The sequence below is a fragment of the Bombyx mandarina genome, chromosome 21, assembly GCF_030267445.1.
Source record: "Bombyx mandarina strain Sakado chromosome 21, ASM3026744v2".
In the NCBI taxonomy this organism is placed as follows: Eukaryota; Metazoa; Arthropoda; class Insecta; order Lepidoptera; family Bombycidae; genus Bombyx; species Bombyx mandarina.
The window spans coordinates 14220202-14245896 of NC_143227.1; the positions used below are offsets into that span (position 1 = coordinate 14220202).

Here is a 25695-nt window from a genome sequence, read left to right on the forward strand (position 1 = left end):
GGAGCTTATAAGCATCACAGGATGAATACTGACACCCACCTTCACGCATGAGGTTTAAGTTTTGATTGTATAGCATCGCATGTTTTGCTCTTCAAACTGGAATGCAGAAATAGGCTAGATAATCTACCAAAGCGGGGTAACATTATGCCCACCTAAAACACAGTTTAAATATTACCTAAAACATCATATAGCAGGATTTGTAGGACTGTATGAAAGCCTGGAAGAATTAGCTTCATATCGAGTAAACATGGACATAGACATTAATGGCCATATATGCCGTAGAATTGACGATCGCTGGAGCAGACGGGTACTCGAGTGGAGATCGCGCTGCGGAAAAAGTAACGTGGGACGCCCCCTGGCTGGGTGGTGTGATGACCTTCGAACGGTGGCTGGCAAGAAGTGGATGAGGAGAACCGAAGACTGGGCTCAGTGGTGTGGGTTGGGAGAGGCTTATGTCCAGCAGTGGACGATAGTAGGCCGATGATGATGATGATGATGATAAACATTAAGTACTAGCTAGTGTATTCAACAAACATTACTACTAGAATCACTAAAGAAAATATCCTTTACAATGACACAAACAGTTGAACAGATTTATAAAGCTGTTGGACTGTCCATATTTACTCTGCGACCTAAACCCGCCCGGGGACGTTTACAAATACGTCGCTTTGTCGAAAAAGTTGCGGTATTCTCGATTCCCCGGGATGAAATCATAGACATAACTAGGTAATCAGACACCGGGCTTATAACAGGTGTTTTTTCCTTCGTCATTCAAATAAACGAGGCATGAGGTGTGTTTTAGAAAAAAATAACATTATCTGTTGTTCAAGCACGTTATTTTTTGTTTAATTTTTACCTACTTGAGAATACCTCCTCCTCCTTGAGTCGCATTCCTCATGTCTAAGGGTCGTGACCATCTCCTCCCATTATCCTTCTTTGGATGATGTTTCACCATCTTCCTATGTTCTCGGCAGTGTACCATCTTAGACGGTGGTATCCAGAGTAGTGCGGATTTGGTCGGACCAGCGCTTTGGATTGCGGCCACGCGATCTTTTGCTTGTAATCTTGACAGCTACCATCAATTTTTCAAGATTGTCATCGCCCTTTCTGGTAATGTGACCGCAGAACTCAAATATTCTTTTGAGGTAGATGGTAGAGAGCCTAGTTTGGATATTGAGCTGTCTTAATCCGATATGCTGTCCACGAAATTCATAGCATATTCCTCCAGAACCATATCTCGAAGGTATCAATGCGGTATTGTATCATTGTATTAGCGCCCAGATAGATGAGTCATCCAGTTTGAGCGTTGTAATATACTCCAACCAATATTATAAATTACAAGTCACACTAGGTCGTATTGTTACAACTCTCCGTTTTGCCTATTTCAGTTGCGAATGGGTTCTTTGTTCTAGTTTGAAGAGTTTAACAGTAATTATACTCGTAATAGTAATAACAATAGTAATAAATAATAGTAGCCCATTGGGTGGTGGAATTTTCGTAGTTATATCTAAGGCCTCTTTTAATTTATTAAAACCGAGAGGCTAGTCTGGTCTAGTTTAGGCTAGGCTAGGTTAGGCTAGTCAAGAGCCAAATATTAAACGTTTGAGTATAAATAGTTCTTGTACCAAATCGGACAGGGTTCTTACAACAATTTGAATCTTGGCCACAGACTCCATGTCTCCGAGCTGATAGTTAACAGCCTGCACTAATGTGACCACATCTTCGTTTAACTTTAACTTGTTATCGATTTGCGGGCGCGCCGGTTCTAATTGGCTGGATAGTTTAGGGGTCGTGATCTTTGCCCTACGATCAAGCTTATCTCGAGTTGGACACTTTAAATACGATGAAGTCCTAACGAACGTAATTTGTAGTTTACGAATGATAAATATATAAATAGTAAGGGGTATGTTTTTGGTGCGTTCTGGGCTCGGTAATGTGTGTTTCTGTTATCTATTAAATGGATTATTATTCTAGGAATTATTTATTATTATTTAATACGTATTAATATATAATACGATGACCTCCGCACGGTGGCCGGCAAGAAGTGGATGAGGAGAGCCGCAGACCGGGCTCAGTGGTGTAGATTGGGAGAGGCCTATGTCCAGCAGTAGACGACTGTGGGCTGTTGATGATGATGATGATGATGATGATGATTTAATACGTATTCGTATATGAGCACGAATGTGTAGCTATCACCGTCTTTCCTATTTCGCTTTTTTTTCCCTCTTATTTATTCACTCTGTATGTTGTAGTATGTATGTACTAGTATTATGAGAAGTTGATACGATTAGGATATATTACTCCAACCGTATGCAAATTTATTATATGTATATTGAAATGGAAATGGATGCTTCTTTGCAGAAGTTTGAAGATATTTAAAGTGCAGTCTTGTTCGTAGTTCGTTTTATCCTTCAGTTCACTTCATCGAATTTCAACAATGACGTCTGTTTGATGGAATTCAGAGTACTTTGCCTTTATATTCCGGTACAGAGAAATTCATATGATATAAAGTACATTTAATCTACATATTACATGAAACTGTAGAGCACGAAAGGCAAGGACTGTATAATTTTGATAAAATAATTTATAATAGGATACGTGAAAGTTAATAAAAATATAAGCAATAAATAAAAACATAAATTAAAAGCTTAACGGGTGATGAATAACAAGTCACACACGGTAGAAGTGAAACTTATAAAATATAAAAATAATCGCAAGTGTCAACCACTCCGCAGTGCAATGGAGCAGCCGCACCCCGGGGGATCCGCCTGCATGATCACGGTATCCTGACGCGAGGTAGGTATGATTTAGCAAGAGAAATACGAGAACGTCTACCAACTGTGTAACATCTCGTCGTAGAAATAAAATAAACATGGCGCGTAACGGAAGAAATTAATATGGCGCGTAACCGAAAAACGTTACATACGTTTTTTCCTCCCTACGTCGATAAAGAAGTTTCACTTCAAAAATATTTATTTTACAGAAAATAAAGTATGTGAATATGCCAAAAAGAGCAAAAAAAGTATACATATTTATGTTGATATTAAAATACCAATTCACTATTATTGGAATTGATTGACAGAAGAGTAAATAATAATTTTGATTTTAGGAGTTTGCGTGTTTCAGAAAAAAATCCAATAATGTAATATTTAAATTATCTAAAGCCGTAGGTTCTAAACAAGTGAACAATTCACTGTAATTGATCGTAAGCAATAGGTTTAATTTTCTGGAGCATAAGATGTTGTGCCTGGATGCCAACGAGTTTCTTTTGTTCCACAAAATTCCCAAAGAGAAATAATTAACATCCATTTTTTTAGGTCAAGAGCATTTAGATGCCCTCGAAAACAATTCAAGGAAAGCTTGAAACAATTTAAATGTCTTCAGAAAAAAAGGTTTTTACTAGACCACAGATATCGTCTTCATAAGACTATATTAAATGTAAAAAAAAGTATTATTAAAATAAGAAGAATCCTCACGATTGGGCACATGGCTATGGATTCATTTTCAGCTCTTTCAGCTTTTGATATATTTAGATACCTAACATGCAAAGTAACGAGATTTTGGCGTTCGGAATGGAACACTAATTAAATTTAAATTCATTGGTTTGGACGTGTCTTCTCCCCGTTTTTGGTGACAGCCATTTGGAATTTTAATTTACGACAAATAAATTTCGGACATTTTGTTATTAATATTATTGTATTATAAGTGTTGTATGTGATTTTATATCTTGATATCTCTCTAGCCAGCACCTATAAATATTGAAATTCACGGGATCTGAGTTTCAAGTAACTGCTCTTTTTTATCTTTTTTTTTAAATATATATATAATATTGGCATACGAGCATATGGCCCACCTGATGATGAGTGGTTACTGGCGTTCGTGGACGTCAGCAATGCTCGGGGCAGATCCAAGCCGCTGCCTATAGTTTAATACTCTCCACAAGCCTCGTTTGAAGAAGGATATGTTATAGCGCTCGGGAAACACAGTGGCGGGGAGCTCATTCTAAAGCCGGATGGCACGTGGAAAAAAAGATCTCTGGAGACGCACTGTGGATGAACGCAGTGGTTCCAGATAGTATGGATGAACTCTACTTTGGTACTCTACTCATAAGCCCCCGGTTGCAGGATTCTATAAGCATTCTGTCTCCTATATTGACGCTTGATATACTAATGACAATGAACCTTTGAAACCGTTGAACCTTTTGAAAATATTAAATCCGACCAGATATCGAACTTAGTACTGGTACTCAAAATCAGATAAACTAAAATTCATTGATTTACAGCTTACACAGATTGGTTGCGCTGGTTTAAAACTTAGTTAGTTTTAGGTTTCGAAAAATAGCAACATTTTTAATTTGGTTTTGCAAATCCTGTCCCATCCCTCTCCGGCACTTTACCTACGGACGCGTGCGAGCGAGATCGTGTGGTGACATCGAGACGAAAAAATATGGCTGAACAACCGCGCGCGCGCTTCGTGTCTTTGTTATGTTAAATACGTAAATAAGTGAAATCGTTGGTGTTTCTCATCGCGGAGTGGTACGAGTCTGCAGCAAGGACTACATAAAGGTATTGTGCATCCTTCCTTTAACGCAGAACTGCCGCTTCTTATCGTTTCTTCCCGCAGTCTGTGTCCTTCACTTGCAACGACCAAATTTAAAATATTTTCATAGTTTGCTTATCTCGCGTCTACATTTTTTGGTCCAAACGAGCCGGATTCGTATTAAAACAGCGCCAACCATTGCCTAGGTTTACCTAATTTACCTAATATAATTAGAACCGCGTACCAAGTAGGTACTTCGAAAAAATATCGCTTTTCCTGCTTTGGTCTTAAATATCGTTTTCGTTCACATTCTTACAATTAATTCACTTATTTACAATATCAAATTAGTTAGATAGAAAACCCGCGTTCTGGTTTCTTATATTATTACTTTGTTAGATCACCGGTCGAGCGTACGCCTCGAGCCGGCCGCATACATTAGTTTTAGGTATTCAGTGTAGGTTCCCCGTGTGGTGTCGGGTACCTTAAGTAGAATAACACCACTCCCGCCTCTTCCTGGGATATCGTAAAAGGCGATAGATAGGAAACGCCAGGCGACGGGTAGTAGCGTATTCCTGTGTGCTAATAACACCCGCCGCTTCGAATATTATCTTTAGTTTTACTATAAAATATTTATTAACATTTGTACTATTCGCATAAATTTGTACTCGTAGGTAGGTGTTTACCTTTCCCGCCGCTTCGAATATCGTTAGTTTGTTAATTTGAAATATTTATTTACGTTTATCTTAAAATGGCACCTGCAGATACTAATTTAAAGATGTTATATGCCAAAAGAGATAGGATATTCTCCCGCATGCAAAGCATTTCTAGCCAAGTTAGAGATATGGATTCAAAGTCATTCAACGCTGACGCTTTTTTGTGCGACTTTGAAACAGTAGATTCATTGCGTGAAGATTTTGAAGGTGTGCTCGATAAAATAATCTTGTTGGAGTTAAAGGCTAATCCCGATTATTTAGTTAATTATCAACCTCTTACGGCGTTTGAAGATCTCTTAGGCTGCGTGAAACGAGCTGCCAAAAGGTTACAATCGCAAACGGGGGATCACGTTACGCTGGCTGGTCAACATAGGATTCCAAAACTACCCCCAATAGAAATTCCCGAATTCAATGGCGATATAAAAAACTGGCCTTTGTTTATCTCTAGCTTTCGGAATGTCGTACATAATAATACATCGTTAACGGACTCTGAGAAACTTTATTATTTGATAGGCAAATTAACCGGCAGGGCTCGTTCCATATGCGCGGGAATTACTCCAAGCGCCGAAAACTATTCGTTAATTTTTGATTTATTAAATAGCAAATACGAAGATAAACGTCTATCTGCTACTGCGTATTTAGATCAATTATTTGAATTCAAACCTATCTCTTCTGCAAGGCCTAGTCATTTAGAATTGTTTTTGGACAAGTTCGCATCGTCGGTAGCCGCTTTAAAAAACTTGAAGGTCAATGACCTATCGGATTTTACATTTTTGCATGTAGCGCTTAAAAAATTAGACACAGACACTGCCCGTGCGTTTGAATCCTATCAGCGCTTAAATAATAAGGGATGCGAAATACCATTGTTTGTAGATCTAGTGTCTTTTGTTCGTGATCACATAAAGGTATTAGAGCGCACGTCATCAGTTCCCAAGGCTGCCAACAAAGGGCAGTTTGACTCTAAGTTGTCATCTACACAGGCTTATACATCTAGTTCTGAGTCAACGGTATGTAGTCTGTGTCGTGACAAACATGATCACATTTATAAATGTAGGGTTTTTAATAGTTATAAACCGAATGAGCGGTTTCAATTCGTCAAATCGAACAATTTATGTATAAACTGTTTAAGTAGCGGTCATCGTGTTTCCGCGTGTAGGTCGTCCTCTTTATGTAAAAAATGTAATTCTAAGCATCACACTTTATTATGTTTCGGAAATGAACCCGTCGCGAGTAAAGCGCATTCGAATGCTAGACGCACGCAGTCACCAGGTACACGAGCATCAGCTGTCGCACGGCCCTCCATGCCTTCTTCGGTAGGCTTAAATGATATGGGCATTGCTCCAGCTCGCGTCAGCACGGATGACGTAACGCTGTGCACTTTATCGAAAGGTTATAACCGCATCTTACGCAGTCCTACTACGGTACTAATTGCGACCGCACGTGTAGTTATTATTGATTCACGTGGTAGGGAGCATTGTGTACGCGCGTTGTTGGATGGCGCGTCTCAAAGCAATTTTGTCACTCGTGATTGTTGTCGACGATTGGGTTTGAACATTAATAATAGACCTGCTTGTTCCGTAGTAAAGGGAATAGGAGGTTCTAGCAAAACAATTCAAGGTTCTGTAGAAATAAAATTTTATTCTCGTTTCGATCGTAACGTAAATTATACTATGGAGTCGTTAGTAGTAGATAAAATTACTGAACGTTTACCGACTACCACAGTTGATGCCTCTCTTTTATCGAATTTCGAAGACATAGCATTGGCAGACGATACTTACTTTAACCCAGGCCCGATCCAACTGTTGATTGGAGCTTCGATTTTCCCGCATCTGCTCTTATCGAACAAGGTTCAGGGACGGCCTTCGCATGCTTCGCCGATCGCGTTAGAGACTATCCTCGGTTATGTTATTGTTGGTGACGCTCCCGTTCGTGTAGCTAGCAACGAGAGCGTTTCATATTGCTGTACCCGAGACCCGTTAGACTCCACAATTCGGAAGTTTTGGGAATTAGAGGAGGTAGACGTGCCGTCTGTACTCAGCCCCGACGACAAAATGTCTGAGGAGTTTTATACCAGTACTACCACACGAGATAGTGACGGACGATACGTGGTGGCTTTGCCCTTTAAAGGTGATGTTAACACTCTCGGTAATTCGCGTCAAGCGAGTGAAAATCGATTTTACTGCTTAGAAAGAAAGATGCAAGCTTCTCCGCAACTAAAATTAGCGTACGACAACATCATTCTCGAATATTTAGAGAAGAACTATCTCTCAGCTGTAGATTGTGACAGTTCAGATATTTCTTATTTTATTCCGCATCATGGTGTAATCAGACAAGATAAGGTCACAACCAAATTAAGAGTCGTACTCGATGGTAGTTGTAAGACTACTACTAATGTTTCGCTCAATGATCTGTTATATCGTGGACAAAATTTCCAAGGAAATTTATTTAATATTATTATTAATTTTCGTTTGTTTCCGGTTGCCCTTTCCGCTGACATTCGTCAGATGTTTCTGAGTATTGGAGTCAGAGAATCTGACAGGCGTTTTCAACGCATTCTATATCGTTTTTCTCCTCAACAACCATTACAAGTTTACGAATTTAATCGTGTAGTTTTCGGGCTTAAGTCTAGTCCTTTTCATGCGTTGCGTACTATTAAACAGCTGGCAGCTGATGAAGGTGTCGCTTACCCGCGGGCCAGAGAAATTATTGATACTAGCCTGTATATGGACGATTTTGTTTATTCAATTCGAACTGAAGACATCGGCATATCGACCGCTTCTGAGATGATAGGTCTCATGAAGGCCGGTCAGTTCGAGCTGGTGAAGTGGACGAGTAACTCACAAGTAGTGTTAGATTCGATCCCGCCGTCGCATCGCCTGCCAGGTGTCAAGGAGTTCGATGAGTCGAACCAGCATAAAGTACTCGGCTTGTGTTGGTCTCCTACGTCGGACAAATTTTGTATAAAAATTGACACTCCGATTGAAATTTGTACTAAACGTACAATACTGTCATGTGTTGCTAAAATATGGGACGTCATGGGATTTGTCGCACCGGTCGTCCTGTTCGTTAAACTTATTATTAAGCAGTTGTGGCTGAGCAATTGTGACTGGGATGACACTCCATCCGAAGATATAGTAAAAATGTGGAGCCGATTCAAAGAAGAACTTCCTTTGCTTTCTCATATAAAGATCCCACGTCACGTAGGTATGAACGTCGACAGCATCGCGACTATCTTAGGTTTCGCGGACGCCAGTGAGAAAGCATATGGGGGGGTGATATATTTTCACGTTCAAAATAACAATGATAATACAATACGTTTGATAACAGCAAAATCAAAGGTTTCTCCTAAAAAGGTTGTGTCGCTCGCCAGACTTGAGCTTTGCGCGATTCTCATACTCGCTCAGCTCATAAAAAATGTAGTAGTCGCTTGTCAAAATCGCATTGTTTTTCGCAATATATTCGCGTTTTCAGACTCAACAGTCGCACTTTGTTGGACACATTCATCGCCTCATCGATGGAGCACCTTTGTGGCTAACAGAGTGACGAAGATACAAAGCTATTTATCTCCACAAAATCTATATCACGTGTCTGGTAAAGACAATCCCGCTGATTGTTTGTCGCGTGGCCTCACTCCTTCCCAAATAATTAATCACCCGCTTTGGTTTAGTGGCCCCCCTTGGGCACATTTGGATGTCGCGCAGTGGCCTGCTGTTCCTTTTAATCCTTCCGTAGAGCCTGAGGCGCCGGAAGAAAAGAAACAGACTTTTATCGCCGCTACTTTAAATGAAAAATCTCCTATATTATCACTAGGAGATCGTATCTCGTCTTGGTCTAAACTATTGCGCAGTGTAGTTTTCGTTTGTCGATTTGTAAAATTGTTACCTCACAGATATCGCATGTCAGCATCGGATTATGAGTTCGCTGAGTTATTAATTCTTCGTGAACTTCAACGGTTTTATTTTCGCGCTGAGATCGCGAAGCTCGAGGAAGGTCAAGTTTGTAGCCCTGCATTTCGACACTTAAAACCATTTCTTAAAGATGGAGTAATTAGAGTAGGGGGACGTTTAAGAAACTCTGACTTGAGCTACGACGAGAAATATCCCATTTTGCTTCCGAGAAAAGATCCGATCTTGAATTTACTTGTCGAATATCATCATAAATTAAATTGTCACGCCGGTCCTGACCTGCTGATGGCGCTCTTACGTCAGAAGTATTGGATACTTTCTGCTCGTAATTTAATTAGGAATAGGATACACAAATGCATGCCTTGCTTTCGACTTCGTCCTAAGCCAACATTCCCTGAAATGGCGGATCATCGTTCTTGTCGTGTCGTTCAATCCGCTAAACCCTTCATTCACACGGGTACAGATTATGCTGGCCCTTTCAAGGTTACCATAACACGTGGGCGAGGTATTCGTTCTACCAAAGCTTACGTGTGTTTATTTGTTTGCATGACTACGCGCGCAGTACATATAGAACTGGCTGGTGATTTAAGCACAGCTAGTTTCATGGGAGCCTTCAAGCGGTTCCTATCAAGACGAGGCCCGGTGGGTAGAATTTATTCGGACTATGGAACGAATTATATAGGTGCTAAACGCAAGCTTTCAGAACTTCATGAATTTCTTTGTTCAAAGTATCATAATACAGAGTTTGGTCACGTCTTAGCTGAAAATCGCATTGATTGGTCCCTAAATGTACCGACAGCTAGCCATTTTGGCGGGAATTGGGAGGCTAATATCAAAAGCTTAAAGTCTCATCTATATCGCGTTATAGGTGATACAATTCTTTCATTTGAAGAGCTATGTACTGTTCTCACTCAGATCGAATCAGTAATGAATACACGACCTTTATGTAGAACACTCTCTAGTGATCCTTCAGAACCGCTTGCCTTAACTCCTGCGCATTTTTTGAATCTCACGCCTTTGAAATGCTTGCCTGCGGAAGAAATCGATGAAAATTTAACTACTCTTGCTAGACACGATTTGCTAGACAAATTAGTTCAATCGTTTTGGAATCGCTGGAGACGGGAATACCTTCATACGTTGCAATCACGCCGCAAATGGAACACGCCGGTCGATCCAGTCGTCGTCGGCTCGGTGGTGATTCTGATTAACGATAATTCGCCTCCTCTACACTGGCCTTTGGGTGTCGTGGAAGAAGTGTTTCCGGACTCTACGGGAGTTACACGCATTGCACGGGTTAAGACAGCGATCGGATCGTATTTGCGTCCCGTGGTGCGACTCTGCCCAATACCCAACCAGTAGCTCATTTAGATTTTTCATATTATTTAGGTTAGTTGTATATAGATATAGTATAGATTCTTAATTCTTGTAGGAACATAGCGTAGTAGTAGATAAACGTAGCGTACTTATTTGAATTTATTGTTATTCGTTTGTTAGATAATACACTTTTTAGTTTTTTAGTTAGATAATACACGTTTTAGTTAGATAATACTTTGAAGGCGTCCCTTCAAGCCCGGGGGAATGGTTGCGCTGGTTTAAAACTTAGTTAGTTTTAGGTTTCGAAAAATAGCAACATTTTTAATTTGGTTTTGCAAATCCTGTCCCATCCCTCTCCGGCACTTTACCTACGGACGCGTGCGAGCGAGATCGTGTGGTGACATCGAGACGAAAAAATATGGCTGAACAACCGCGCGCGCGCTTCGTGTCTTTGTTATGTTAAATACGTAAATAAGTGAAATCGTTGGTGTTTCTCATCGCGGAGTGGTACGAGTCTGCAGCAAGGACTACATAAAGGTATTGTGCATCCTTCCTTTAACGCAGAACTGCCGCTTCTTATCGTTTCTTCCCGCAGTCTGTGTCCTTCACTTGCAACGACCAAATTTAAAATATTTTCATAGTTTGCTTATCTCGCGTCTACACAGATAAAAGATTTGCTGAAAAAGATTCATTCGGTGCATACATCGACTGTCCCTACGTACAGTATCGAAACTGAAAATTTGCGATTTTTTTTTATGTCACTAAAATATTTCTTTTTATGTATGTTTTCACACAAAAAAGAGAAAAAGCTATAAAATACATATTAAGCCATGTTTTCAATGAGTATAATATCGATACTTAACAAATCAATCAGCGTAAAAAATCGAATGTTTAATTTCGGTACTATACGCGGATACAAGAAGCGTGCGTGCAGGACGAAACTACCGCTTTCGTTGCTATACGCGGTGCCACGCGCGCCCGCGCGTTCCCACGCAATTTTGAATTAATGTGGTTCTAACGGAAAACTGATAAGTATATTAACAGATTTATTAATTCCGAGTGCATGATGTTTATTTTCTCTTTGTTTTTTAATCTGATTTCCTTAACAATATTCTGTGATTAATTAAGTTTACCTCAAAAACAATGTATTTTAAAGTAATTGTCATTCAACCGAAGTATACTATTGAAAGTCCCAAATTCGATTTTGTACGTCGATTAACATTTTTTTTGGAGTATCGAAAGTGACAGTTTCGATATTATTCGCTGATGTTTAATTTCCTTGTGTAATCGAATCTGGTACATTCATTATTATACGCGGGTACATTAGTCAATGAGCCTATCGAAAATACCACTTTCGATGATTTCATTCGGAATTATATTTCATTTATTTTTATATTCGATATATCTACCATAGAATATTACTTTTCTTAAAATCAATTTGTATGTTTTATTAATTTATGTTATAACATATCAACAGAACTATATTTTTTACAAATCAATTTCTGTTTTGTTAACTTATTTGATACATGGACACTATTATAGTTTCTCCTAATGTGGCCATACCTAGTGTCGCGTTACTTATAACTGAATTGAACTGAACTGAATGTGAGTCTCCACTTATAACCTTGTTGGAAGGTAACTCGTCATGTACAGTTAAAAAAGAAAATCTAGTTTTAAACTTAACCCAAGCAAAAAAGAAAAGGAGGAAAGGAAAAGGTGCAAAGACAACTGGATAGATGTTAAAAGAAAAATTGTAGTGAATACTGGTCAACAATATATTTACAGGAATGAAAAGGTACATAACAAAAAAGGAATGGGACCGATTTGTAAAGCAACTTGTAAATTAAACTGCTGCGAACATTTTAATGAAACAACTCGTCAGAAAATTTATACAAGTTTTTGGCAATTGGCTGACCATGCTAAAAAATTGAATTTTATTAACAAATTTACCAAAAAGTTAAACAAGCACCGTTTTACCACTGAAAGGACATCTAGAAGACAGTTATTCTTACCAGATCCAGTCGAAAATCAAAACTATCCCTGCGAATATAGACGTGTTTGTCTTAAAACTTTTTTGAACACCTTGTCGATTACGGATCAATTCGTCTGTACTGCTCATCAAAAACTAAATCAGGAAGATATCACTTTACCAGATAACAGATGATAGCAACCATATAGTTAAGATAGATTCTAATATTATTCAAAGTGTATCTGATTATGTAGCCACTTTTCAACCAGTTGAATCCCATTACGCCCGAAAACATAGTAGCAAGCTTTATTTAGATAAGAACTTATCAATGAAAAAAATAAAACTTAAATAATGGTTGGGACAATCTTCATCTTTATAATAACAAAGCGCAAACTTTACGCCAGTATACAGACATAATTAATTAAAATATGAATAGGATATATGTGACCAATGCCACAGTTTTTCTAACGAAAACTCTCCAACTGAAGAGCTAATTAGCGCCTATGACAAACATAATTATTGAGACTAAAACTGTTGCTAGAGAATTTAAAAATAATGATAAAGTTATTGCTCAAAAGTGGTCTGAAACAGTTGTGCCACATTGGATTTCCAGAAAATTTTGAATTGTCCTCATGGTGACGTGGGATTATTTTAATATAAACGGAAGCTCTGTGTGTACAATTTTACTTTATTTGATACTGGAAAGAAGGAAGAGACGTGCTATATGTAGACAGAGTGCACAGGCAAAAGGGGAGCAACTGAAGTAAGCAGTTGCTTACTTCATTTTGTTAACAGAAAAGTAAAGTAAGGTAAGAATTTCTCTTTTGGTCCGATAATTGCGCGGGCCAAAACCGTAACCGAATAATATACTCTTTATATATGTATCTGGCAAAAGAATATAAAATCAATATTACTCATCGCTTTTTAGAGCAAGGGCACACGCAGAACGAAGGAGATAGCGTACACGCTCATAAAAAACAAGAGTCCAAATGAACTGATATACATACACCCCAGATCAATGGTTTGCGTTAGTGCGTTGGTCTAAAACTAATAAAACCCCATATAATGTAGTGGAAATGACTCAAGATTACCTTTTTAATTTTAAAGCTATATTGGATGATCGCAAGTGGATAAAGATATTAGAAACGAAAATATGAAGTGGAATTTATTTTTATTAAAGAAATTAATGTGCGTAAAGATGATCCAAATTGTTTATATTTTAAATACAACCTTAAAAATAATCCTTCATGCTTAAACACCAAAATAGAAACAAGAAGTCATGGAAGAAGGCAAGTAATTAATATCGAATTAAATAAATTGTATAGTCAAACATTACCATTACCTGAAGCCAAATACATATAAGGATTTAATTCATTTAAGTAACACTGGAGCCATACCCAAAGAATACCATAGTTATTATAAGAATTTGAAATATAGCAGAAACACATTTGAAGAAGACTGACGATTCAGACTAAATACAATATTACAGTACAGTTATCCTACAGTCTGTACTTACCTGAATCTGTTATGTTACCTGCTTTAGTTTAATTTTTAAGACGTCCCTTTTTAAAACTTCCCTTTGTTCAGTGTTTAAAATTTTTATGATTATTTATAGAATAAATTATAAGAAATGTTTATTTTAATAAGAATACTAAATCATTATTAGTATTACTCTAAGAAATGCGAATCTTATTGGATTTTAAGTTAATTTAAAGCTTTTATTTTGTTTAGTTTTTACTTTGTAGAATTAAGTATGTTCATATTTTATTCAAAGAAGTTTGTTATTTCTATATTTTATTTTTAACTAACTGAAGAATAAAAGTGTGTTTCATTTGATATCATTATATTAAACGTAAATCTGTGATTGCAATATTAGTTATGAATTTTATTGATTTCATTTTATAAATTAAAATGACATGTTATTATCATTTCATTTTATAAATTAAAATGAAATCAATTAAAACTTTAGTAAACTAAATTTGTCTTTGTTTTAATTAAAATCGTTTTACAGGCCAAGTATCGAAACGTATAAAATACTTTGACGTACTGTATCGAAAGTGACACTTGCGATACTTTCTTAATTTAAATGTACAACGTAAAATATCGAAAGAGTCACATTCGATAATTTTTATAAAATAGTTCCCAAGTAAACAATCGAAACGGGCCGTTTCGATTGTTCGCACTAATTGATTAACGTAGAAAAGTATCGAAACTAACATTTCTCAAAAACTATGAAGAATTTGGGATAAAATGAGATATACATTTAATTGCCAGTAAAAGTTTCCCATATATCTGAAATTATTTGCAGATAGGCCAATAAATGACAATTTGGTACACAAAATTAACTTCAAAGTGCTCTCCTGTAAAGTACCGTTTTTCAATTTCGATATTATACGTAGGGACAGTCGACATACCTTTTATATTTGTTAATGCTAATATTGGATTGCAGAATAATTAAATAGTGAATTCAAAAAAAAGATAAAATACACATTGCCACACACTAGTTAAATTTTACTAAAAACTTAGCCATCCTTTGTTTTTAATGCCAAAAGTCAAAACAGGTTCAAGACTTAACTATAACGATACAAATATGTATATAGTAATACGAATATTATTTTCCCATTTCATTTTAAAATACCTGTGACTGTGCTCCGCTGTAAATGCTTAAATACAATTTTTAAATTACTAACATATAATTGGCACAGTACACTTTAATAATAAACTTTATTAGACTTATCTCGAAATGTTACCGTTCGACAAAAATAAATTAAAGTAACAAATCAGGTCGTTGCAAATGAAATGTGTGATGTTTCCCGGTGTCGTCCGTAGAACACAAAGGCAATTCCTCAGATGTGTCGTTGTCGAATTGTTCCTCTATGGAACGGTACATTTTTGGGGATTTTATTCGCAGAAATGTACGTTATATGGACGCTTGAAAGGCAAACGTGACTAAGCAACAATGCGTGAACTTTACAGTAGACTAATTTAAATTTAAAATACAGGAAAAAAAAATTAACTAATCTAGCTGTAGGATTGAAATGATTTTAATAGACCTAGAAATATATTTTTTTTGCGCATCGAATATGGTTATTATTGCCTATCATTTATGTATAAAGCAGAGTTATTGTCGCTTAGTCACGTTTGACTTTCAAGCGTCGATATACATTCTTAGTGAAGTGCCGTTGCAATAACCTTCACATATTTTTCTATGGTATTGAGCAATAATCAGAATCGCAAAAGATCTTATTCGATATTTTGGTTTCTAATTATTATTAGTGGTAGGACCTCTTGTGAGTCCGCGCGGGTAGGTAACACCACTCTGCCTATTTCTACAGTAATTAACGCGATTCGGTTTGAAGGGTGGGGCAGCCGTTGTAACTATACTGAGACCTTAGAACTCATATCCCGAGGTGAGTGGCTACATTTACGTTGTGTACTGTGTATATTAAGACGTGAGTTTCACAGTACAGCTATTTCCTATTAGGTAATGTACATATGTACAATGATTGCAATAAATATTATGAACGATCCATACTTAGGATTAGGAGAACTGAACTATAGTGAAAATCTCAATTGAGTTTATTTCTTTTCAAATAAAGCTCAAATTACAAAATCGTTCTGTTTACAGTCAGTGCAAATGAAGACTGTAATTGAAGCTACTTTTTAGTTTATAGTTTTTATTTTTTATTTTATAGTTTTTATTTTATAGCTCTTTGGATCTTATGTACAATGAATTGTGGAGAGGTAGGGCATTCTTTCATTCGGGCATTAATGTGGGTATGATAAATATATGCGATATTGTCTTTTGAATCTCAACCGGTTTTACAATGTATATTCATTTTTCCCTACCTATGCTGATAGCCTTGAGAGGCTATTTCAGCTTCTCCTTGACGTGTGAGGTGAACTCACGTGGCTGAAACCGGGTGTGTTGCTAAGACTGACCCTAGAAAGAGAAGTGCTTCGCAGAATTTACCATCGGATCGGAAACGCGACCCACTGAGAAGATCCGGCGAGAAACTCAGTGGACTAAAATTTTCTGCGATGTATGTATATTCTTCATTTACCGTAGATTTTGCCTTATCTTGTCACTATTATTTTTAAATAACTTAATATTTATTTATTTTGTTGACAGATGAATATATGGCCAATTGACGGTGAGATCACAATTAAGTCACTGCGTATGCTGAAGCCTCTCCTTACATGTTCGTCCGCTGTGAAATGTCTTATAACAGCGTTCACAAAACACCGTGTATGAAAATTCGTTCCTAAGCCGGATAGAACATGGATAGAAGTGAAACTTCGATGAACGTACTAGCGCTACTTCCGTGGCGAGCGATATGACATTAAAAAGGAAATGACGGGACCATCTCAAAGAATTTCCGCGATGTCAGAAGCATGATCGCGCCGCGAGGAAGCGACTTCACACCTACCAGTGCCATAAACCAATAAAGTAAAACCCAGTGACCCGTCTGTAGTGGCACACGGCGTTGATACCACCAAAGCAGGCCATCCGCTGGAATGGTTAGCCTGGGGTTCTTAAAGGCCCGCGTGGAAGACCTCGTAGCAGTAGTCTCAAACAATTCCTCAGCCTTCCCTCGGAACATACCGTACAAAATATCGAGAGAATCGATACTTCCACGCGAAGAAGTTCCAAGTGATTAATCCGAATGGGTCTATCGATAAACGTCAAGGTCACCTTAATGTTGACAGTGATATCATCGCTGTCATTGCTATTGGATGAACACCAATCGGTAATCTTCGATTCTCCCATCAATCGGTCTAGACAAAATCTCGAAGGAATCTCGTATTTATTAGCTGTCTAGCCAACTGCCTTATATTACGTCTATATTTTCCAGCTTATATTCTTTTGGTAATGGGGTCATTTGTATTTCTGTATCGAGACGAGTTCAATTTGTATTATGAAATTCTGTGTTAGATTATGATATTTTCTATGTTGGCAGAGATGCTTTCATTGACGAGATAGAGACAATTATTTAATGCCTAACCTAAATGAGGCTTGGATGTCGGATAAAAAGCTGCATACATTAGAAGATTTCTGATAGTAACCAAAAATAAAGATAGAAAATCTTCAAATAACGAAATGGAGTAGGTGAAATAAAAATGAACATTTTAGCAAATTGATGCATTTAAAAAAACAAATTTATGAACTCCATTATCTGGTTATCTCCGATTCAGCTTGTCCGGTTATGTGAATAAATAAAGAGTGCCCGTAAATAATCATAATAAAACCGAATACACCAGCTAAAAGATAAATATCGTGGCCAATAAAATACAATACATGTCCGAAACAAGGAATCAAGTCTCAGTCTAAAGGGACCCGCACTAGACACGTCCGACAAATTGGATGTAACGCGCCAGAGTTTTACGTTTCTCAATATAGGGCTGTGCCCCGGAGTGCTGTAAAGGTGGTCGGGCTGGACGAATGGAAATCGTGGCTTCACGTTATTGACGACTAGGCCGGAAAGTCGTTTCGTGGGAAACGTGTCAGATGTTACAACTTTAACTTTTGAGATTCGAATTTGGATGACTATTTTTATTTTCTTGTCAGAATTGAAATATTTATTGATCGTAATAATAGAATTTCTTAATTTACTTATTATAGTAATGCTTGATTTGTTTTAGATAGTTCAGTGGTTTATTCGTTCGCATCCAGTCCTTCATGAATCATTTTTTGAACCAATGACCATGAAACCAAGGATATTATTATCATGAGTTTTGTAAAAGGTAGTCAGGAAACGTAATGTGAATTGGATGTTTGAATGCTAAATTTTGTCTTTTACGTTTGAAACACTAAAATTATCAAAGAGACAAAATATGGTGTAAATTTCAAATGTTTATTCAGATAGTTATATTTGTAAAAAGTTAAAATACTAATGTTAAAATACTAAAGTTAATACTTTTACATATTAATTAATAGGGGGGGTGAGCAGTTACACAATACAATTAAGATTTCGACCTTCTAAAGTTGTGATATATACTGGAACCATTAATCAATTAGCACCGGATGATCTATGAGTTCGTTCACTCATATAAAGCCATAAAGATACCGATTATTTGAAATTTCAATGATCGGGACTAAAATTCAGATTAAGCCACGCATTCAAACATTTACCAGATTCATGTATTCGGTCCTAATCTATTCTAGAGTAGAAAGGAGGTTGACTAAACTAACACGTTTGACAAAACCACATAGTGGGTTACTCCAACGGAAAAAGGGGTTCGTTTTAAACGTAAAATTTTTGCATTTCCCTAACATAAAAACACCGAATGGGATAGTACGTGCTGTCCAAATCGGTCAGTTGAAAACAAACTTGGACACGTTCTATAATCGGTCACCGTTGGACCGACTCCAACTGTTGGAGTGCTGGGGGGGCTTGCCTTAAAGGTTGAGGGGAAGCGAATTTTTTTAGAATCTAAGATATACTTTTACTTTTAGTGGGAGTTAGCGGAGTTATTTGTGGAAAAAGAAAGGGTTGAAAATTTGGAATGTGCAACAATAGTATATACATATTATTTAGATAAATTTGTAATGTATTCTTCATCTGGTGAGCTCATTGCGTCTGCAGGAATATAGTTAGAATTTTCTGTTAAATAATAAATAATGCGCTATTTATCGGGTTCTTTGAGAGCTCTTAAAGGTGTTGCTATTTTAATTCATTAGTCGATTATTTTGCTAGATGGTAGGAATCTTGTCCAAGATAGCAGAGATCTAGTTTAGTCTTCTCGACAGCACGAGAGTCCGGGTGATTTTCGCCGACAAGTCTATTTCCACCATCATAATATTTTCGGCTCGTTACAGACTCAGAGGTCTTCAAAACTGGTTTCTCGCGCTTTCCAGTTGTCATTCCCTTGTTGTTCTCACTTAACGGTCAAGACTCCCAAGTAACTGTTTTTCTATTATATTATCTTCTATCTACCTTCAAACAGAAGAAGTTCAGGCAGAAATGGCTGATCATATAAGATATGGATATACAAGGAGGCTATAGTTGTCTGTGTTTTGTATCGCATGTTCCATGAGGAGTGCTCTGGAAGCTGCTTGAAATAATTACGACATCTTCGTTTTACTGCCACAGCATTCGCCACCAGAACAGAGTTCTGTTGACGTCAGTATTCATGATACACTGTGCGTTTTAAGAGTTACTTTTAATGGGGCTGGACCGAACTCACCACCTTCATAATTTTCTACGAGCACATTTGTAAAATTAAACACAGCGGTAGATAGCAGCTTGGCTATGCCCATAGGATTTTTCATATCTATAAACCACAGTAACTATTTGAAATAGGGTTGGGCGTAATTATCATAATATATGTCGCAGAAACCGCATTATTAACACCATCGTCAGACATCATAGGGGTGATCGAGTTAAGAGAAATATTGAGTACACAAAAAACCTTTGTTATCTTAGAACAATTTAGAAATCTTCTCTTGACGTTAGCAAACGAAAACGAATGACAGTTCTTAGGATGGAGGCTCCGCTCTTCAAGAAGGCTGGTTGGTAAGTGAAATGGCGTCTATGCGCCTCCAGCGGCTAGGCTCTGTCGTAGCACGAAGTCAGCCAAGCTCCGACGACATTACGATCGTGTTTCACCTATCGGGAATCGTGCTGCGCTTCGTTTTGCTACCAAACTAATGACAGTCTTCAATACATACTCATATATCTATACTAATAAGGTACATAAACCTACAGTGGTTTTTACGGATGTTCCGTTATAACTACTGAACCATGCATCCGATTGACTTGAAACTTGGTATCCATGTAGAAAATACATGTACTTAATGGATAGGCTAATATTTATATGAGTGTTGGACTTCCTACTAATAATGATAATAAATAAAAATGTTAATTTTAAATGTCCAGCGAAGCGGGCGAGTATGGCTAGATAAGAATAAGAGTATTGAAATTGTAAAAGTGTACTCTGTCGGATTGAAAAAATCGCCCGTGTTTTATTCCATACACAGTTCCCGCTGCCGATGCCAAGTGGCGGGAAACTATGAGAAATCTTCACGATAAGTTTATTTTGTTTCACGTATTTTGATGTGATTTGAATTTAATTTTTCCGTTTTTTTTGGCGTGTTCCCAATGCTCTGCACGTAATAACAATTTCTCATTTAGTTTTACGTAGCGTAGAATTTACATACACATATTTGTTGTTGAATAGAGCAGTTTGTTCAAAGGACAATGCCCATTTTCTATGGGCGTTTGGGCCCCTAAAAAAAGTTGCCGTGTCATGATGGTTTTAACTTAATTTGATAGACAAAGAAATATCGTTTCATATTCAGAAAACTATTTTTATATTCTCATCCAGGTTTAAGAGAAATCTGTTTTTTTCTGCAGCTAAAATTAAGTTGTTAATTGATTTCTTCGAAATCAATAATCGCTCTCATCATTATTTACAGTATTAAATAAGTTAATTGTGGTTAATGTTGCTAGAAATAAGCCCTTACATACATTTTATTATTATTATATCCTCATAATAATAATAAAATGAAATGAAATCCGGAAGTCGGCAACGATATTGTTGTTGTTGTTTTTAAATTCGCCAATAAGCAGGCAAAGAGAGTAGCCTATACAGCCTAATCTGTCTTAGTTATATTTTTTTATGTCGTTAATCGCATCCGAGTCAGGCTCTCAACAATCTGTTACCAGAGGATCCTCAGCTACTTCGGTCATATTGCCCGCCGACAGTCAGATAACTTGGACAAAGTGATTGTGACGGGCAAAGTAGAAGGAAAGAGACCCCGCGGCCGATTACCTAGCCGTTGGTGTGATCAAGTAACCGCTCTAACTGGGTTGCCAGTCGCAACCGCCATTCGAGCAGCTGAGGACCGGACGAGATGGAAACAGCTCACGAGACAGGCAACGGTCAAGTTTCAGGGACACGACCTTCAGCAATGAAGAAAGCGACGAAGAAGAAGAAGAAATCGTGAACAACGATTATTGACGTTTAATACACAAAACAACACCCAATTTATATATTATACATCACAATAAACTATTAAAAAAACATTAAAATAAAACTTCAAGTGACGCTTCACTCGGGTTGCTGTCAAAACTCTGATCATATATAATAAGAATAGAGTAATGGTAGGCCATTGAGATTTTTACTAATGGAATCATTTATATCTAAAGATAATCAATAATTCATGGTATTAAGTAATAATTATTATAACAATATATAAATATTGAATTGAACAAAAATAAACTAAAAAGTCTGTGAATTATAACCATTAGCTATTTTTTTTTATTTGTTGTTTAAGTCACAGGCATCTCTTTCGTTTGGCAGCATATAGGTTTACTATAAGGCTGTATGGGCTAAGCCCTTTGCCTATTGGCGAATTTAAAAACGATGGCACTCAGTTTTGGGATGTTAACAATTAAGTAATTTATTTTTTTGTAAAACAATGCCAGAGTGAAAGAAATGTTGATACATAAACTAAACAACCTGAAAAAATAAGTCATAGTTTTTCAAGTACAAATAGTTTTGACATAAAGTTGGCCCACTTTTGGACATTGTCCTTTGATCTACGGTCGCAAACGGAATTAAGTTTTTGAATATATTAGTGGTCCCGCAGTAGTCGAAATTCGATTATAATTAATTGGAGTTATAAGTATAATTTTATTTTATACTTTTATAATCACAAAATTCGCCAAGGCTACACTATAAAAAAATATTAATGAAGACAAACAATATTTAATCTATTCTCAATTTGACAACAGACGTCAAGAACAAAAGTTTGACAATAAATAGTATGCATGCGTGTGTGCGTCAAATACATGGTGTGTAGTGTGTGTAATGTTTTCTTTATTGATTTAATGTATCTTTTATGCATTATTTAAAAAAAAAATTAGCATTGTGCACTTCTTCTCTATATTCTCTATAAGTGTGGGAAATTTCATACTCCTCCGCCCGCGCATTTTTCGTAAAAAGGGGTACAAAGTTTTTGCTTCACGTATTAATATATAGATGATTTTGTTACTAGTATTAATATACTTGTTTTAAATTGGTTGTCTAAGCACCACTTTTAAAGCAGCCTTGGCTGTTTGACTGCAAAGCAAACAAATATAAAATGTGAAAATTTAAACATGCGGTTAAACATACACTTAAATTTATTGCATTTGAGATTAATTAGAAGGAGATCAGTCCGTTCGTTAATAAAAGCAACTTTGGCTGGCCCATTTTAAGCTAATCACCAAAATATGGGTCAAACATTGACAAATAAAAGTGTATAGCCAATTAAATTATAGCAGCTTCAAATAACAAACTTAGGAAGACTCTCATTCGAAGCGGCTGTTTATACCGTTGCGGGGTCAGTTTAGAATGGATGTTTTCGGAAATTCAGAGAGCGATCTTTTATGTGATAAGCGATATTATGGTGAGTTCCAACTGGGCCGTTTAATGGGAAAAGTTAAACAATTTACGATCCGCGAACTACGCTAATGCCCTTGATGTTTTAATTTCCCGCGTTCCGACATCGCAGATGGGCCGTTCTGGGATAATAATCTTCGCAATTAAAACTATTTTTACGGCTAATCGAAAAGCCCAAGAAGATACTGTGATCAGTCCTTCGCGTTCACCTAAACTGTAAAGTATTTGAAACGCGGGAAATAGTATAAGGACAATGAAACGAGATTAAAACCGTACGAAGTAGGTCCAATTATGTCTATGACTCAGGAAAATCCCAAGAAATCTATATATTAATACGTGAAGCAAAAACTTTGTATCCCTTTTTACGAAAATTGCGCGGACGGAGAAGTATGAAATTTTCCAAACTTATAGAGAACTAGCGACCCGCCCTCGCTTCGCTTCGGAAACATTAAAACACACATGAAACCAAAAAAATAAATAAATAAAAAAAATTAAAAAAGTAGCCTATGTTCATCAGGGACAATGTCGGCTTCTAATGGAAAAAGAATTTTTCAAATCGGCCCAGTAGTTTCGGAGCCTATTCGAAACAAACAAACAAACAAATCTTTCCTCTTTATAATATTAGTATAGATATAGAGAAGAAGGGCACAATGCTAATATTTTTTCTAAAATAATGCATAAAGGATACATTAAATCAATAAACAAAACATTACACACACTACATACCATGTATTTGACGCACACACGCATGCATACTATTTATTGTCAAACTTTTGTTCTTGACGTCTGTAATCAAATTGAGAATAGATTATAAATATTGTTTGTCTTTATTAATATTTTTTTATAGAGTAGCCTTTGCGAAATTTGTGATTATAGAGGTATAAAATACAATCATAATAGTGTACAAACTTACAATTCCAATTAATTATAGTCGAATTTCGACTACTGCGGGACCTCTAGTTATTATAAAGGTATGATTCCGTAAGCGTGGTTACGCTGCGCATAGTAGTACTACCGCAACAGTGTTGTCGCGGCACTACTGGTCCCCCCCATACAATCTCTATAAGCTTATATGAGATTACTTTCCGAGCTAGGCAGCAATGTAGCGGCAGCACTGCTACGCGTCAGTGAGCCTTGAGAGGCGCAAGCGACGGGTTCGACGAGGACGGTGACCGGTGCTTGTGGTACCTAAAAGCACCGTTAATAGATCGGGAGGATCGGTAATGACGTGTTTTGGGCGACATCGACTATTTACCATTCGATCTACAGGATCGGGTATGTAATTTCCAGCGGCCACGACAAGAGGGTTCTCATGTCGTGCCAATGGCGCAATGATGCCGACTGTAGATACTTACTGATACAGGTCATCATGGAGATTCATGTTCCTTAGGAACCATGATGCTCTGACGGCTATCCCGGCCAACGCATTCACTTAAGTACTCTTGTTGCGGCCACAGACGCGTCACTGCTGGACAGCACCTTAGTGACAGTACTGCTGCTTGTTGTCGAGTTCGGAATCACACCTTTATAATCCTTGATCGAAATTAAATATGTGCTTTCAGTAAACAAAGTATTAGTAGTCCACCTCGCTTCGTACATTTACTGTTCTTCAATGTGAAATCCGGTCACCGTCCTCGTCGATGCGACGAAGGGCTCGACGAGCGAATTAACCCATAGACACAACGCATTGAGTTTCGCCGGATCTTTTCAGTGGGTCGCGTTTACGATCCGGTGGTAGATTCTGCGAAGCACTGCTCTTGTTAAGGTTAGTGTTAGCATCACTCCGGTTTGAGCCCCGCGAGCTCACCTACTAGTTAAGGCTACGCTGAAAGAGCCTCTCAAGGCTATCAGCTTAGGCAGGAAAAAAAATCCGTTAAATACAAAAATATCCCATAAATAAACAGGGTTCATTTTAGACAGTTATGTGATTAACCAAGCGAAGAATCGTGGAAAAAACTCCGTTCATTCTGTTGAAATTCGGTTTGTCAGAATTTACCTATTTGCGTGTTCCATATGCTCGAAAGAGCAAATTCAATATTTCGAAGGAATCTCACACAGCAGCTTCTCGATATAACGTCAGCGAGCCCCTGCCGCCGTCTTAATTTCCGTTCTCAACGAAGAGCGAGGAAATTCGCCCTCGACTCCGTGAAACGTGACTTTGCACTTGAACTAAAGTAATACGGTTTGTAGTTTTAACGTGTTTATATTGAATTAGATATGCAGATATTACGGGACAATAGTACATTACAATACATACTCATAAAAAAAACAATTTAAGTGTTTTTTAATTTTTAAATAAACTACTATTAATTAAATAAGAACTGTCTGATGAACTCATATTTGCTTAATACTTCACTATTAAATTTTATTGCCGTTTGTTTATTTCACTTTTACACTAAACACAATATTGCAAATTATTCGAGCACAACAATGGTGGAGAATTTTAGGTGCGTGAGAGCAGACGTAGAAACTAACGCGCATGCGCACTTGTACCCAGGAAGGAAAAGTTACACTTTCTTCCCTGAACAACGGGAGGAAAAGTTAAACTTTCTTCTCTGTACAGCGGGAGGAAAACCGAACTTTCGGCGTAGGAGAAAAAAACTTATTTCAAAAACAAATTTAAAAGCTTTGAAACGTGCATATAGTTCAGTCTTCTAATGCAGTAGTAGTAGTAGTAGTCCTTTTTACTAACAACATTTTCCGAAAACAAACAAATTGTTGTACACTGATAAATAACTAGGAACAAATCACGCACGACACATCCGACAACAAATTAGCATTCCCTGTGTTATATATAGGTAACAGAGACAGACATACATCCTTATATACGTCTATACATATAGATATATTCATATAATAATATGGA

The 25695-nt window shown here is 37.2% G+C and overlaps 1 long non-coding RNA gene and 1 pseudogene across 1 annotated transcript in view; one reads left to right on the plus strand and one right to left on the minus strand.

Annotated features, from left to right (window-relative positions):
- The window catches only part of LOC149500554 (uncharacterized), a 274194-nt gene that overhangs the window by 160550 nt on the left and 87949 nt on the right, over positions 1 to 25695 (minus strand). The window lies entirely within an intron of this gene.
- LOC149500560 (uncharacterized) lies at positions 12185 to 13238 on the plus strand (annotated as a pseudogene).